The sequence below is a fragment of the Aythya fuligula genome, chromosome 3 (genome assembly GCF_009819795.1).
Source record: "Aythya fuligula isolate bAytFul2 chromosome 3, bAytFul2.pri, whole genome shotgun sequence".
Classification (NCBI taxonomy): Eukaryota; Metazoa; Chordata; class Aves; order Anseriformes; family Anatidae; genus Aythya; species Aythya fuligula.
Genome location: NC_045561.1, coordinates 94,918,812 through 94,936,834, shown reverse-complemented (window position 1 = coordinate 94,936,834; position 18,023 = coordinate 94,918,812). Strand labels below are relative to the sequence as shown.

The 18,023-nt window shown below is 37.0% G+C and overlaps 1 long non-coding RNA gene across 1 annotated transcript in view; it reads right to left on the bottom strand.

Annotated features, from left to right (window-relative positions):
• The window catches only part of LOC116488108, a 120,672-nt gene extending 103,171 nt beyond the window's left edge, over positions 1 to 17,501 (bottom strand). The window contains exon 1 of the long non-coding RNA XR_004253131.1: positions 17,348 to 17,501. This is a non-coding gene — a long non-coding RNA (uncharacterized LOC116488108). The remainder of the gene's footprint in view (positions 1 to 17,347) is intronic.
• Between the last annotated feature and the right edge of the window lie 522 nt (positions 17,502 to 18,023).

Genomic DNA, 18,023 nt, shown 5'->3' with positions numbered 1-18,023 from the left:
GCCTATCCAGATCCTCCTGCAGAGATTTCCTACCCTCAAGCAGATCGACACACGCACCTAACTTGGTGTCATCTGCGAACTTACTGAGGGTGCACTCCATGCCCTCGTCCAGATCATCGATGAAGATATTAAAGAGGACCGGCCCCAGCACCGAGCCCTGGGGGACGCCACCAGTGACTGGCCTCCAACTGGACTTGGCTTCATTCACCACGACTCTTTGGACCCGGCTATCCAGCCAGTTTCTAACCCAACGATGCGTGCGCCAGTCCAAGCCAAGAGCAGCCAGTTTCTTGAGGAGAATGCTGTGGGAGACGGTGTCAAAAGCCTTGCTGAAGTCAAGGTAGACCACATCCACAGCCTTTCCCTCATCCACCCAGCGCGTCACTTTGTCATAGAAGGAGATCAGGTTCGTCAGGCATGACCTGCCTTTCATAAAGCCATGCTGACTGGGCCTGATCGCCTGCTTCCCCTGCAAGTGCTGCATGATGACTCTCAGGAGGATCTGCTCCATGAGCTTCCGTGGTACTGAGGTCAAACTGATAGGCCTGTAGTTTCCCGGGTCTGCCCTCCGGCCCTTCTTGTAGATGGGCGTCACGTTTGCTAGCCGCCAGTCGATTGGGACCTCCCCCGATAGCCAGGACTGCTGATAAATGATGGATAGTGGCTTGGCCAGCTCCTCTGCCAGTTCCCTCAGTACCCTTGGGTGGATCCCATCCGGCCCCATCGACTTGTGCACATCTAAGTGCTGTAGCAGGTCACCAACCAGTTCTTCATGGATAATGAGAGCCACTTCCTGCTCCCCATCCCCTTCCACCAGCTCAGGGTACTGAGTATCCAGAGAACAACTGGTATTGCCGCTAAAGACTGAGGCAAAGAAGGCATTGAGCACCTCCGCCTTTTCCTCATCTCTTGTAACTAAGTTTCCCCCCGCATCCAGTAAAGGATGGAGATAAGAGAAAGAGAAAGAGAAAGAGAAAGAGAAAGAGAAAGAGAAAGAGAAAGAGAAAGAGAAAGAGAAAGAGAAAGAGAAAGAGATAAGAGAAAGAGAAAGAGAAGGAGAAAGAGAAAGAGAAAGAGAAAGAGAAAGAGAAAGAGAAAGAGAAAGAGAAAGAGAAAGAGAAAGAGAAAGAGAAAGAGAAAGAGAAAGAGAAAGAGAAAGAGAAAGAGAAAGAGAAAGAGAAAGAGAAAGAGAAAGAGAATTATATAATATAAATATATATATATTATATAATTCAATATATATATATAAACATTTTATGAAAAATGTAGAGAAGTTTTTTTGTTGTTGTTGCTGTTTTTTTTTAGGATGTTCATTTTCTGAGCAGAATGGAAGCCACATGTCTGTGCCTCTTCACTTGAGATGCAGGCAAAGCTCTTCTCCCAAGAGAGGGAACAGAGCAGGATAATCTCAATGTGGCAGAAAGAAAAGGGACAAGAAACAGAATTTACTTCTGTTTAAAAGAATAAGCAGCAGAACTGGGTATTTTATGGTAAAGGAAAATCTTGTGCCCTAGGCTGTTTATAGGGAAGTATGACTACATCCTGCCTGTAATGGAAAGTTTCTTGTAAACTGTCATGAAGTTTTACTTGAACTTTATCTGAGCCACTCTTGATTTTCACCAGCATTACCTTATCCTTAGAGAAACATGTCCATAGATTTTTCTTAATACTCAAAGATTTTATTGATGCAGAATTTCCATGAACTTGTGTATACATGCACATACTAGAAGAAGACAAAGAGGATGAGACAGGTCAAGTTGATATAACTGACGATTACCAGCCCTTGCTGTTCACAGAACCACGAGAGTCTAGGATATTTTCAAGCTGAATGTGTTACTGTGAGCAAGGTTTGACCATGTCACAGTTACAACTCATTGTACTTGAGATAATGGTCTCTGGGGTGAAAAGAGAGAAATATTCTCCTTCTACATGGCCACAATATCCTCCATTTAATAGCTACTTAAAACCTACCAATACTAGTGCTACAATACTAGTGAATCGGTTAACAGTAGACAGGCTGTATGCTGTGAATTCTGTTTATTACGTTAATCAGAACTGCCTCATTGTCAGTTTGGGATTGCTCACGTTTGTTGTTGTGTACACTAGTTATCCCATTTTTATTTTAATCAAGGATCACAACCTGCTTAAAGCATGTTTTCTTTATGACACATGCATACAGCACCTATCAGAATGAGTCCCCAGCTCCTGGCTGGGAAGTACAAGACACTACAACAGAGCACTTAATAAAGACATTGCTAGCAATGAAAACAAACACAACAAAATCAGCAAGAACAATCATTTGTTATTTCACAACAAAAATGAACAGTGTCAATGGTCATGTTATTGTCATTACTACCACTCATCTGTACTTTCTACAGTTTTTCTCAGTCTGATTTCTGGAAACAAATGGAGACTTGGAGATTCAGAGCTGTGCTTTGCTTGAATGCACTCCTTTGTATGTAAAAATGTAAAAAGTGAGACTATACACCAGATCTATTACTGTTGAAAATTGTCAATATTCACTTCCATGTCAGCAAAGTGACTGAAAGTCTTACAAAGTGCTTTGTTAGTTCCCTTCCTGCTATATTTTTTCCAGGACTGATGATTTGCTGTTGTGATCTAAGATTAGCTTTATAAGGGAATAAATAGAAATATGGCTAAGCATAAGGGTGAGATGCCTTGCAAGTGACTAAAAACACACCCACAAATTAGGAAATCGAATTGCCCCATAAAAGGGATGAACTAAAAAAGGAACCCACTTTCCAAAAAGGAGCTGCTTAAACCCATCTGCAGGAAATGTCAAGGAGTGGATGAGTTAATGCTTAGTTCCAGAAGAGAAAGATGTGCTTCCCTCTGCTTGGGATCTGCAGCTGGAAACCCTTTCCTAGAGCTGATTATCCTACATACTCATTATTTTTATTATTATTATTATTATAAAGAAACTGTGGCACTGCTTCTCCCTTCAGAAAATGTTCAACTGTTGGAATACTGACACAGTTTAAATGCGTAATCTAATCTAATTGTAATCTTGACCTGTGCAAATGTACAAAGTACTGGTATCCATGGAAAGGCCTCTTGCTTTTCAAGAGAGGAATTCTTTATTCATGCCTGCTGAGGTGTTTTTAATATGCAAAACAAATTCTGGTGGAAGTATAGTGAAGCTGAGAACAACCTTATAGCCTGTATTTCAGCACTCCTTTGGGAGACTCAAGTTTGAAGCAACACTGTAACCTCCACTTAAAATTTTGGAAAAAACAGAACACTTCTAAGTCAAAGGTATTAAAATTTGTCCTTTCTGCATTGCTACACTGAAGGCATCGCTATTGTCTTCTTCCTGCTTTGGTATGACTAGGACACTTGCTGGGAGTTTCAAATGAAATACATGTACACTAAAAAATGTCCTACTTGTGCATTTGGCTTATACACAGGACTGAGAGACCCTGAGATACTAACCAGTGTCCCAGTTTCCCAGTTTATTTAGTGATGTCTGGATATAGCCAATGAAATCTAAGCATTTGGACTGAGGCTCAAAAAGGTTTCTAAGGTCCTGAATCTGAAGCACTCACCATTTCTATTACTCTCAGTTAGGGACTGACAATTAATTAAAAGCTGGCAGGCTAAATCCCTTTGGGGATCAGCTTTCTAGCAGCTACAGACTTTTACAGGCTTAGGCAGTGGCTGAGTAAGGTCTTATAAATGCTACTGGCACCTAAATTTTAGAAAGCCTTTGGTGTTTGAAGTAAAGAGCTTAATTCAGTCTTGTCAATCTAGCTCCTTCTGTCTATCTTTAATCTCATTTCATCCTGTCAGAGCTGAAGTTTTCTCAAGGATAGATTTACCTTTGTGCTCAGTCTACATTTTCTGGTAATAGTTATTTGGTGTTTGAGAACATACAACTGATACCAAGTGTTGTGATATTTGTTGTCACTAAGATTCTTTGGATGATATACTTCGAAAAATATTACTGTTTTACTGACTATTGCATTATTGTTAATTATAGTCAATGTGGCTTTGTTACCAGACAAACATGGCAGGTGACTACAAGGTATATACTGAACTAGGAATATTGGCCATCTGTACAGAGTAAGACACTGTCACCTGGAAGATAAGGTTTCTAAAATAGTTTGAGCAACTACAGATTAGTAGCAGAGCATGAACCTGCAGGCAACATGGGCAGAAAAAGTTAATGTTCAGACTGGGATTTGAGGAATGATTTCATTTCTGTGTGATGTGCTGCTGGGACTCACTCAAGAAATCTATACATATAGTTCTGTTGTAACTGCTGAAATTGACTTCAGAAATATGTACATGGCTTCATTGTATTATTTTTTTTTAAAGAAAAACAATACTAAAACTTCTGAAAGCATACAGAAAAGAGCTGTTAGAATTATTCAAGAACTAAAGAAAATGCCTTACCAAGATACTTAAAGGAGTCATTTTTGCATATATATAGAGAGAGAGAGATTGAAAGGTAACTTAATTATGGTTTGTTAGTATCTCCACAGGGAGAAAATACTGTGTTTAATTGAATCTTTAATCTATTGAAGAAAGATATAATATCCCTTAATATATATGGCAAGCATTTCACCCACCAGTGAAACACATCTACTTCTGAAAGTAGGAAAGTTAGCAGTGTTCATGAGCAATAGAGAATAATCAAGAGTAGTAATAAAGCAGAATGTTATGGGCAATTGAAACTACAGGAGTAATTTTGCTAGGGAGAATACAATTTTTCCAAATGGATTTTCTCAGAACACAAGGCCTCAAATTCCTATTCTTTGTAAGTCACTTTATAAAGTGTCACAGCTTCTTTAATGACCAAAGTGGTCAGGACTTCCATTTTCTGCTCCACCCTAAACATATTCTTGCAAGTGATGTGTCACAATGAGAAAACAGAACTGTATCTTTTTTCTCACTCGGGTTTATCTCAAGCTGTGCTCAGCTCCCAAGGCACCCATATTCTGTTCATACAACTGTGTAGCCACATCAGTAATGACTTCTCATGGCTGTGACAGGTTTTGCACAGAGAAAACTATTCCCAGTGGTACATTGCATCTCACTATGTATGAACACCATGTCATCAGATGCTCTTGGGGTGTGAAAAAAAAATATGAGTAGCTCCTCATACCTGTCATTTGTTGGAACAAAGACTAAGGTGACAACTGATATAGTGGCCTGTGTTAATTTGACAATGTTCAATTGAAACTGAGACCAGAGCATTTATCTGTTATCTAAGCCAAACTCCCAATACAGATGAACAAGTAGGGCATTCATTGTTTTTGTGCCACTTTGTCTCCTAAGCATTGCAAGGACATAAGAGCAGGTACTATTTTACATCCACTTTCTGTCTCAAGTAATGTTCTGAGTTTGACTCCAACTATTTGGAAAGCAGACACTTTGCTTTTCTAATAGAAAATAATTTTGTGATGAAGTTTAGAAAGTGACAAAAAGTCTTGATGCCTACACACACTGCTTGCTATCACTGAATTAAAGCACAGTCCCTGGGGAGAGGAGAATGTGGAGCAAATGGCTATACAGACTAAATCGTGACAGACAGAGAAGACAAGCTAAAGTTTATAGAGATGTAGAATAAAAAAGGAAGACAAACACTGCCAAAGAAAGTCTTTATCTTTCTGTCTATCTATCTCAGACTGATGTGGAAGTGATGCCCTTCCCATTCTCAGCTCCTGTTTCTAGCAAAAGTACTAGTACGAAAATTGGTACTATAAGCCAAGTAATTCTCCTACTCTCCTTGTAGACAAAAAAAAAAAAAACAAATCTGAAAAGAAATTTAAAAATTTCTCTACCCTGAAGCTCCATAGTTGATGTGTACACGGAAAATTTATGCTAAGCTTTCTCTAAATCATGTGAACTCTTAGTATCTCTCCATCTTCACTTTCAATAAAGCAAATCTTTGATATCTCCACTACCGTCTTTTCAAAGTCTTAGTATCATGATAAATTCATGAAATAAAATTAGAAGCACTTTGAGACCGTTCCATTTACCATTTAGGTTTTTTTCAATTTTAAGTTGAAAGATTTTAATATTTTTTTTTTCAGTTATGATGACTAGAAGTTGTAAAAATATACTTCAAGAAAAACTGAGGATTTGCAGACAGCATGACTCTCAAGGTTGGGGCTCTTGAAAACTCACAACAGTTATGAAACACAGAATGAAGTCATAAGGCTTGCCAGCACAGAATGAGTAAAGTAAGAAAATAATCTTCATATTTGTGTCCCAGATACCTAGGATATCTGCTAGCTTTTGCTTGTAGACTCTGTTAACAATCAGAAATTTTACTTATGTATTTGAAATAACATATTTCTGATTTGTTTATCTGAAGGTTTATACAAGGATTTTTTCTCATCAAAGCAGCCTTGACTTGGGAACTCAATTTGCACAAAAAATAAGCATTAAAGTTGCATAAGAAAATCACATCAGGAAAAACTGACGTTCAGTGAAAAAAGCTTTGGTGATGGAGAGAAAAAATCTATCTTCATCTCTCTGGATTTGTTGAGCTATGTTTTTTGTTTCTTTGTTTGTTTGTTCCTTTACTCTATTTTTTTTCTGGATTTGGCCAAACTCTTCTTGCCTTCTCATTTAATTCAGCTGGTTTATTGTTTGCTTGTTTTTAGTATCTCCATATTTCAGCAAACTGTATCCCACAATGTTATTAACTCAGTATGTTTATATGCTATCTTCTCTACTCATTATCAAGAACTAATCACACACTAGTCATTGTTTTTGTTTCTAAGTTATTATAAGGAAGAGTTATGAAGTTTTATGTCATAAAATTTTTATATACCTAAGCTCATAAACCGATGCAAATCTTTGTTTATCTTACAGCGAGCAATATGTGCATTCAAATTCTATAAACAGGTTTATTTACACTTCAGAGGATCTGAAAAGAAAGAAACATTTATTTGGCAGAAGTCCTGTTTTAAGATGGGTTTTATTTTCTTCCACTGTCTGAACATCACAGAGTTTGGTGCAATACCTTCCTGGTTTTACTATTTGAGTAGTTCGTGGCAGCGTCTTATACACCTCTGAAAAAGCTTACTAAATGGAGGAAATACAGATACCACTGCAAAGCAAAATCAGAGTGAAATGTCATTGGAGATTTCATACTGAAGATAGAAAATGTTGGTTTTAGGCATAATATTGATTCCCTACAATTCACTTTCTAAATATGATTGTTTTCTTGATCATTGCATTTCAACAGTATAAACTGAATTTATTTCTACCTTGAAGAGTCATAATGAGACTGCTGGCAAACTCCAGGCATTTTTATTTCCCATAGAACAACAATCCCAAGACAGGATTACTACTCCTCTCCTACAGTGTTAGTCAACTCAATGTAAATAGAAGCTCTCAATTCAACAGGGCTACTCCACTATTTTGCAATGGATCATTTGGTTTCTGACCACAAGAGACTGTTCTCAGGAAAAGCAATCTCTAATTACATGGATCAGAATGGGCTTATGCCAGGAAATGGCCTGTGCCTCAAAAATTACTCAAATGACAGCTTTCTTATCACTTTCAAATCCTCGTACTTTTGAATTTCTTATTTATCCTAGAGAAAGGTAGAACTGAACATTAGAATGGGAAGGAAATTGTAATATATGTATATTTGTGAACTAGTTTCTTCATAGAAGATGCTTCCTCTCTTCTGTCCATGTCCAAGTGAAGGTGCTCATTACCCAGTACTGACAGGAAAATGGGACTTTCACAACTACTAGTGCTCTCCCAGTGTGATGTAGGTGGATTCAGGAAAGTAAAATTTACTTTTTCTGCCTCTGAGTATTTGCTCATTTCATATTATGATGCTATAATGTCTGCAAAGTTCAAGAAGATTTGTAAAGCTGTTTTCTCAGGCATTATTTTTCAAAATCATTGTGAATGTTTCTTCAGCTGCCACAAATTTTTGAGAGATATGAGCACTCAAAGGGCACAGGACAGTTAAGCTTAAGAACTAGAGATCACAGAAAATATCTGGTTTATTTTGAGTAGCTAGGATAAAGCAATTTCAAAATACAGGGGCTTTATTTTGTTGGTATGAAGCTAGCTGCTAAAGCTTGTCTACATTTTTAATTTTATTATTAATAAAATTTTATTAATAATACATTTTAATAAATAATAATAAAATTTTATTAATAATAAAATTAAATACGTACATGTTATGTGGGAAAATGTATTCTGGAAACTCTGCTGACTTAAGTTCAGGTTGCTTTGTTCCACCCTCCAGGTGAAGGAGGCCATGCTGGCTGAAACCTGATAAAATTGTTTATCACATAATTCTGCACTCCACAAATGCCACGCTCTACAAAGGTAAAAAATCCTGATACCCTAGATTGTTTTAGACAGTTTTTAAAAATGTCATTTTGCTAGCTTTTTTTTTTTTTTTTTTTGCCTCTTCTTTTAAAGCCTTGCTTATTTATGTATCTAGATGTACTCAGGACTATGGTAGAGGGAGCCCAATAATCCTCTAAAATTACTTAAATGGCTATTGTACATTTAAAATGTCATAGTTTTAAAGTATGATGTTGTAAGCTCTTCTGAGATGCAAGTTGATCTTTCTGGGAAATTATGAAGATCTCTTTTTTTGTTCTGCAGTGTTCCTAGAAAATATACGTTATTGTTACCGTGAGGTCTATGTATCTGAAGGCAGTATTTGAAGTTACAATGAAATGCTGCTGTATTCTGTGTCTATGAAAATTTAAATTTTGAAAGAAATTTTTTAACAGGTAGAGTAGAAGAAAAAGGTTTGTGGGGTTGTTTATTACCATTAGACAGAACCACTCTATGGACTGTGAAATTCTAGAAGCAGGTATGCAACAAACCATGAGATTTGAAGCAGAGTTACAAAACTTGAAGGATAGTTTGGACAGAAACAAAAGGCAGTGGTGTGTACAAGGGAATGGTTTGTCTGCCAATGGGAAGTACTGAATGAATCCCTAAATCTTGCTGTGCTCATGCACACAGCTTTTCCTTTACCTATTAAACTGTCTTTACCTTTACTCACAACTTTTCTCACTTTTACCATTACAATTCTCTGCCCCACCCCACTTTGGGATAGTGAGCAAGCTGCTTCATAGTGCTTAGCTGCCTACTAGGGTTACCCCCTCCAAACAATGAGTTTGAGAGCTGTCAACCTTGTTTCCACTTGAATACTTGAATTTCATTAAGTGAAATTTCATGTGGCACATCTACCTTAATGTGACTTGTATTTTCCTCCTCCAACAAAATTTTTGGTCATTTTGAACCAGTCAGGAAGGAATAAAACAGTTAGCAAAGAAGAAAAGCAAATCAAACAAGAAGGTGGTTGTGATGGAAAAAGAAGCTGGAAGACAGGGAGAGATATTGAGGCATGGAACTTAATTAAATTGTGGTGTTCAATAAATTTGTGACTGAAGTCAATGAAGGAGTCATTGAACTATAACAGCTTACAATTATCACATCCAGATATTATAGAAAAATGCATAACACTCCAGTTTTTGACATAAATGCTTAAATTCCCTTCTAGGTGGGATAGGCAAATGTTGACACCCTGTGGATCCCTACCTGCACTAACACAGTCATGCCAGTGTGACAAACTCCCCAAGGAGAACTATTTTGATAGAAAACTTCTCCTGTATGTATGGAAGGTAATGATATATCCAAGATAACTGGTAGTCATTTGTTCTTCTGACTTTTCTAATACCAGCTCTCCATATGGTCTCTGAAACATATATCACAGCACTTTCTGTTATACTTTTGATGCCTTGAAGAATTTTCCAGGATAAGTCCTCACTCATAGCGATTCCCCTTTGTGAAAATTCAGTGTCTTGGTTTGCCCAAATACTTTGAAATCATCCTTAATTTAAACTGGGTTAAATGCAAGTAGTTAGTTGCAACTTAAAAAGAGAAGAGATTTACTTGATTGTCTACCATTAAACAGAAAAGGCTTTTTTTTTTTTTTTTTTTTTTTTTTTGACAGGGAAGACTTTCGTCTTCCCTGACAGCTACCTGTGAAGAATTCTGCCTTTCTCCTTAACGTAGTATTCACGCCATGCTCATAGCAGAGAATTACAGTGCTCAATAATTGAATATTTTTATTAAAACAGACTGCCTTTTTTAAAAAGCCTAGGAAAAACACACATGCACTAGGAAAACACACTGCTAACTTTTGTTTGGAGGTATAAGCTCTCTGAATTTAGGAACTGCTGCAATGAAGGTTGTCTGAACTGCCTTTTGAAGTCTCTCTTACCCTCTCAGATGTTCTTTGAACATCTTTTTCTAAAGGCAATGAAATCCATGTATTGAACAGGACAGCAGATGATATGAAGAAAAATGATAACCTGTTTATGAAAGTTGTTCTCTGAGTTGAATAACACTTTGCAGAGCATTTTATTTCTTCATCAGAATTCCTGCATGCTGAACAAATCACTATAGCCACAGTCATCAAAGGCAACCAGTAAATGTTTGGTTAATCTTCGTTCCATTTAGATGTTTAAAGTGTCTGTAGTCAATGGAGAAACGGGCGCTTCTAGAGGGTGATTCTTCACAGCACTTTTACAAGTTTGAATGGCATGAATAATCCTCTGGAAGTTCTTATACAGCAGACTAGACCAAACTGCTAACTTTTGGAACACCTCCCAAAGAATAAGATATATCTCACCTAACTTCAGTCTACAAGCAAGGTAGATTTTCTCAGCTAGTTAGCTAGGTTTTCTCTGCTGCCAATGGGAGGCACTTCCAAAAGGCAGTTCATTCTGTTCTAAAACTCTTCTCTAACTGATGAAGACACTGGGTCTCTTGAGGTTCCTGCCACTCCATTGACTAGACAAAGTAGAAGCTTAGAAAGATAGTTCAGTTTGGATGCTTAATTATTAAATAGATAAATAAAAATAAAAATTAAATTAAATTAAATTCAACCTAAATGTTTGTTTGTTTGTTTGTTTCAGCTTGAGATTCAGATCTGAATTTGCTGAGGTTTTGAGTACTAATAGCTGCAAATTAAATCAGCAGGAGCCTCTGAACTGAAGAAATGTTATAGAATACTCAGAACTCTGAAAAGTAGGCAAAGAGATAACACAAAGTGGATCTACTACAATTAGTGAATAATCATTAGGATCAATATCAAAATGTTTCAGTTCACTGTTTCTAAAATGGGATAATGCCAGCCTTTCACTAGGCAAATATTTTCTGAAAATAAACCAACTGTTGTCTGAACGTTCTAATAATGTGTATCACAGAATGGCTCCTGAACAAATTAGTAACTATTGTTAGAGCAGGATTTTAATGTTATGTAGTAAACAAGCCCTGAGAGAAATACCAAATATGAAACAGCCACTCACTGAGAGCACTGAGCATACCAGATGAGATAGTTCTCCTTTGGGCAACAAAAGAAGAGTGATCGTACTCTTAAAGGAGAGTGCTTTAAGGCAAAACTTCAGTTGCAGGTCTACTTAAATTTGGATTTCCTAACTTTTTCTTTATTCAATTGGCAATCTTAATAAAGCTTAAATACTGCACTGGTGTGTATTAAATTACACTTTTATATGCAGAGTGCATTTATATTTATGTATACCTGTGTATATATATAGATTTTTATTTGAAGTTGTGCTGAGGTTTTGTAAGTTATCTTAAGTCAGTGGAGATGATTTAGTATACAGCTGGAAGGTGACATAGTAAAGGTGAATGATAAATCATGTTTGGCTTTAATTTCCCAGCAGCTAGAATATCTAAATAAAAATGTGATTTAACATACCATTATTCTAACTAAATAAAACTTTCCAAACTTCCATGATTAAAGAATAATCAAAGGAGTGATTGCTGTATTAATAGTTGATATTAGCATTTTGTAGAAAAAATTACAAATCAAGTCACTTTTAGATCTTCAGTACATTTAGGATTTGATATTTTTGTTGTTAATTTTTCATACAGTTTACATTTACTTGTATGCTCAGATGGTTCTCTCTTCTAGTGTCTAAGTACTTACCCAATAAATAACATTGTAACATGGAAAAAAGAATCACAGACACAAAAGAAGTTTCAACATGGTGAAACAGGTCACCTCTTAAAAGTCAATATTATTTTCAAAGGACAGCAGTCTTTTCAGAAAACATTTTCAGATGAGCTATCTAAAGAGCTGTTTATAATTTCAAAACTACTAATTGCCAAATGGCTCATTAAAATGGCTAGTTAAGCTTCTATTTCTGCAATAAGAAAAACATGTTCTCTCTTCTAGAACTTTGTGGAAGTCTGATACAGGCAAAAGTAACAGCATTTGGAAAGAACAGCTAATATGTACACGCTGTATACACCCACCAGGTATAAACCAACATATAGATTAGCCCTCCCAGCTTTACTATTCTCCATAAACATTTTGGAATTGACAATATTTTAATTAAAGTTTTCATATAAAGTTGCTATGTACCTACAGCATTTGGCTGCTACTCTTCACATTAGGAAGAAAGATAGTCTAATGAGATTCCACTGGCCAACTTGACTCCCTCTCCAGTCAATTATATTTAAATGACAGAAAAAAAAAAATCATGTCAGAGCATGAACTCATGAAAATTACCTTCACCCCACAGTAGAAAAAGGTGTGACATAATTCATGAAAGTTGAAGAACCAGCTCTTAATCATGGTGTAAACCAGATGACCAGTAAGCAATGCAGCCAATAAAGCCTCTTTCTATGTTTGTTAGCAAGAAATAAAAAATAATAGTTCTCCCCATTATTTCAGTGCTCTAGTCGCTTGTGCACATTCTCCTTTAAATTATGAGAAACTCAATTGGAAGGCTAAATAAATTAATTAATTAATTAATTAAATTAAAAATTTAAAAATGGTGCAAATGTAGCAGAACACAGAGAACCATGAAGTCCCAGCAGTTTGACCCTACTCTAATTGAAATTGGTTAAAAATAGTTCCAGTGACTTCAGTGCAGCAGAACCAGCCCCTAACCACTAAGAAGCTGACATTTTTTGCTATCTCTGAATGCTGAATGCTTCATTTGGGATTTAAAGAAATATGTGATTAAAATCTAATTTTGTCACAAGATGTACTCGGACTGAAGCTGAGCAAATAACTGATCATGAATAATTTATCTAAGAAAGTTTATCTCTTTTCTGTGTCCCTGAACAACCATGAATAGATCACCATTTCTTCAAATTCACTTTTGCAGTTTTTCTTAATTCTGAATCAACTGATCACAGTTTTCTTCACACATAGATTACTTGGTCTTCACTGTTTCAGCTGTGTTAATTATTTATGATTATTCAGAAATCTCATGGTTTATCCCACTAATAGCATTTCTGGTACAGATACTCTTGAAAAAAAAAATAAATAAATCTAGTTAAAAAAAAAAAAGAAAACCACTTGCATAAGAGCTTAACAAAATCTCTTTCATTTTCCCATTCCAAAATGCAAATATCAAAAGGTTATAAACCTTTGGGCAAAGCAAAGTTATTTTACTTTGTTTAACTGAGTGATTAGTTGCAGACTTTCCCAGTTTGACCTTCCAATCAATCTCTCTTTTAGGGACTGTATTGCAGTAGAGGATTAAGAGGAAGTGAGTTGCCTGATCCTATGCATGTGATACAGGTGCCATCTTGTAATATGGAATGCTGTCTTTTCTCTGTCTAAAACTTTATGAGGTGACTTTGTAAGTGGTTCAGTTTCTTCAAGAATGTTGGTGTTCATTTTAAAAATTGCATGAGGCGGCTATCACATATACCTATTTCTTTATTGTTTATAAAGTTTAATTTGTGTTTGGGCCAAACATATTGATTAATTTCCTATTGTTTTTCAAATTTCCTTTTAAGTTTCATCTATGAACATTATGGGGAAGTAAAGTAAAGTAAATTGGAAAGAAAAATCGTATTGAGAAAATGTTGTGCAGAAACACTGTTATTACAAACATGGAATGCACATTCTATCCTGATTTGAAACTGAATTAATTAGGGATTCAATTTGCTTGGAAATTTTCATTGCTTTTGTTTTTCATATGAAAGCTAAATTATCAAACTTGAATATTTCTGGAGGAGAGTCTCAAGGAATATTTCATCAGGGAGTATGTCTTAAAATGTAACTGTGTGAAATAAAATGTTATAAAGACACACACATCTCCTCAAACAGCAGGCTATGAGTAATATCACTTCGGTATTAAATGAGGGCACATGCCCTCATTTTGTTTTCTCTGATTCAAATGTATTTCAACATCCCATGGGAATGCCCAATAGCCATGCTAAGCATCTACTTTCCTAAGTCACAGACAGACCAAGTACTCACATTTATTGAGTTTAAGCACCAAGAAAATGAGAACAATTGAGGAAAATTCTGAATGAGGTTATTTGTTTTGTATGTAGCTAACAATGTGTAATGGGTTTACGTGGCAAGGTTTTGGTAGCAGGGGGCCATAGGGATGATTTCTGTGAGAAGGATCTAGAAACTGCCCCATGTTTGGTAAGGGCCCCACTGCTGACCAGAGTTGAGCCAATAAGCGACGTTGTTTTGCGCCTCTGTGAGAGCATATTTAAGACAGGGAAAAAAAAAAACGCTGCACCACACAGCAGCTGGGAGAGTGAGAGGAGTGAGTAACAGCCTTGCAGGCACCTAGGTCAGTGAAGAAGGAGGGGGAGAGGTGCTCCAGGCGCCAGAGCAGAAGTCCCCTGCGGCCTGTGGTGGGGACCATGGTGAAGCAGGATGTCCCCCTGCAGCCCATGGAGTGCCACGGTGGAGCAGGGCTCCATGCTGCAGCCCGTGGAGGAGACCACGGTGGAGCAGGTGGCCCTGCACCGACGGAGGCTGCCGCCTGTGGAAGACCCCTGCCAGAGCAGATTCCGGGCTGGACCTGTGGCCTGTGGAGAGGAGACCATGCAGGAGCAGGTGACCTGGCAGGAGCTGCTGCTCATGGAGGACCCAGGTTGGAGCCGTTTTCTCCTGAGGGATGGACCCCGTAGTACAGACCCATATCTGGAGCAGCTCTGGAAGAGCTGCTGCTTGTGGGAAGCCCACGCCGGATCAGTTCATCAAGGACTGCATCCCGTGGGTGGGACCCCACAGCACAGGGGACGAGAGTGACTGAGAAGGAGCAGCAGAGAAGAAGCGCTGTAGACTGACCATAACTCCCATTCCCCCGTTCCCCTGTGCTGCTTGGGGGGAGGAGGTGGAAGAGGGTGGATGGGGGGGGAAGGGGCTTTTGGTTTCTTTCCTTTGTTTCTCACTTCTCTAGCTTGTTAGTAATAAGCAATAAATCTTACTGTCTCCCTATGCCGAGTCTGTTTTGCCCGTTACAATAATTACTGCGTGATCTCCTTGTCCTTATCTCAACCTTTGAGCACTTTTCATTGTATTTTCTCCCCGTTCCTCTTTGAGGAGGGGGAGTGAGAGAGCGGTTGTGGTGGAGCTCAGCTGCCCACTCGAGCGGAACCACCGCACAATGAAAGCTCACATTTCTTTCAGAATGAGAACTAAATTGTTTTTTGAAAGTGTGAGGAAGACAGTGGAATTTTTATTTATTTATTTTTAAAGGATGAGAGTTTCCTAATATCTAATAGCGTGATAAGGATTCAAAGGGAGAATAAAGAATAAAAACTGGTGGAAAGCTGTGGGCATTCCCTAACTCTTCATGACTTTTCTGGGTTTATTCTGGCAGGTGGGAAAATATTCTGGCATCATTATCCTCACATTTTGTGATTCCTTTCATGTAGCTGGTAAAAAAAATGGAAGTCTAATCATTTGACATTGGAGTCCACGGTGCTTACTTATATCAAATGCTGAACTGGTGGTGCAGGCACCATAGCTTCTGCAAACCTGCTCAGCTACAGATTGAGGAATTAATAAGACAAATCTTTGATCCTGATCAGAGAAGAGACCTGGATTCATGTCTTTCTGGATTCAGTGCTCTGACTGGTAATATATCTTTTTTTTTTTTTTTTTTTTTGTCCTAGTGTGTTATGAAAATAACCTTCAAAAGTTGTTAAAGATGTTGTTTTCCTTTAAATACTTACTAGGTTATCCCTAGACATACACACACAACATACAGTGCTATACTCTTTTGATGGCCTACAAGGTTTCTAGGCATGCCTATAAAATGCAATGGAATTATTTTGTATTTTTTAAAGATTTCTTGATGCTTTATCTTTAACAATGCTAAGCTTGAGGGAAAGTGTAACTGAGAACCAGACATTTTCCACTACAGATGTCTATTAAGGAAGCACATGTCTCTACTATAGCTTAAAAAGAAAGAAAGAAAAAAAAAAAAAAGAGAGAGAGAAAAAAAAAAAGAGAGAGAGAGAGAGAGAACAAACTGTTTAGCTAAACCAGCTGTTTTTTCCCTGTATCATATTAGAAATCCTTCACATTAACCACTCTGCTGCAAAATTGTGGGGGCCATAACTTCCAGCAAAATGACAGCAGCAAACAGCATGGGGACCAGCAATTACTTCATCCAGCACAGACATCTGAGGAGTGAACGGCTGTCTGGAAGGTTGGACTTTGTGCCCTCCTGCAATCTGAAAAGTCTCAGAAGGTGTACTGGCTAGAGGAGATTACAACTGAATGATGTTTTGCTCCTATTTCGCACAGCTCCAATATAAGAAATGAAAACCATCTACACTCTGCTGTTAGCCTCCACTGGTCTGGAATCTATTTTTTAACCATTTCAGTTTGAGCAGCTCCACTGACTGAAGTACATGTCATTCAAAAAAAAAAAAAAAAAAAAAGCAAAGGGCCTTTTTGCAGGCTCACATCTCTAAAACTTTCAGACTCCCAAAAGGCGAATGTGGCTTTAGAATATATTATGGAAATACAAAACCTGAGACATATTGCATTGTAAAAGTATTAAAAAAAAAAATATTTTCTGTAATTCATCCCTTGTGGCCAAGAAATATTAATGAAAATCAAAATATGCCATAGTATCTTTTAAAATATTTTTAAACCATATAGTAATGTGGCAAAAATAATAAAAAGACATCTTCATACACATTCTGATCTCTGTCATAAGGTCAGGTAATAAAATCTAGGATGAATAAAGGCAATTTAATTATATCTGTAGGTCAGCGAGCAGTTAACATTGGTATTCAGATATAAAACTAGATTTAACACAGATGGGATAGGTTAAACGTTTGAGTATATGCATGCCTAAAATCATAAATAACTGTCAGAGGGTTACAATAGATATAATTCACAAAAGCACTTTTGAAAAACAGGAATCTGAGCCCCATTGAAAATCTCATTAAATTTCAAGGTGTGCTCTCAAGATTTATATTCCATTAAGTATTTACCATATGTGCTTCTCTGAATCAGATGGCTAGAATCCCTGTTGAATTGCCAAAGGGGGAAATGAACACATTTGCTAACCTGTAAATGTCTCTTGTTGATTTGGAAGTCACGCGCTAGGTGATCTATGGTTTTGAGGCTGCTACTGGAATGGACATCGATCCATAACATCAAAATGAAGAGGAAAAAAATAACTTTTCTGTCAGTACCTTTGTCATCTTTGCTGACAGCTGTTTCAGGACTGTCAAGAGAAAAAAGAAAAATAAGGTCATTTCCATAGATTGTAATGAAGAAAAAAGGTAACTTTTGGTGATTAGAACTGGCCAAAATCTTTAAACAGAACAATTTCCATGGGAGAGTACCATGTAAGTGACTGGAAAGCTCAAGGGATTTAATCAACTTCACTCAAATGTAATAGAAATAATTAAATCAAAGCAAAATTAAAATTAATCACTCACTTTCAAGTTTCATGCTTTGTCTTTCATATGATAATATTCATCTTGCATTATATGCAACATACCTTGTATTTCATAATATCCTTTTCTAAAACACCATGAAATAGTTTTTCAACATTGAAGGAAAATATTTTAGCATTGTTAGAAAAAAAATAGAAAAATTAGGAAAACAAATATTAGAAATTATTAGAAAAATTATTAGGGAAGAAAACCAAAACAAAACAATAACAACAACAACAAACAAAAAACATTGTTTCAGTATTCCAGAATCAAATCCCAGTATTTCCATTCCTTAAAAACTG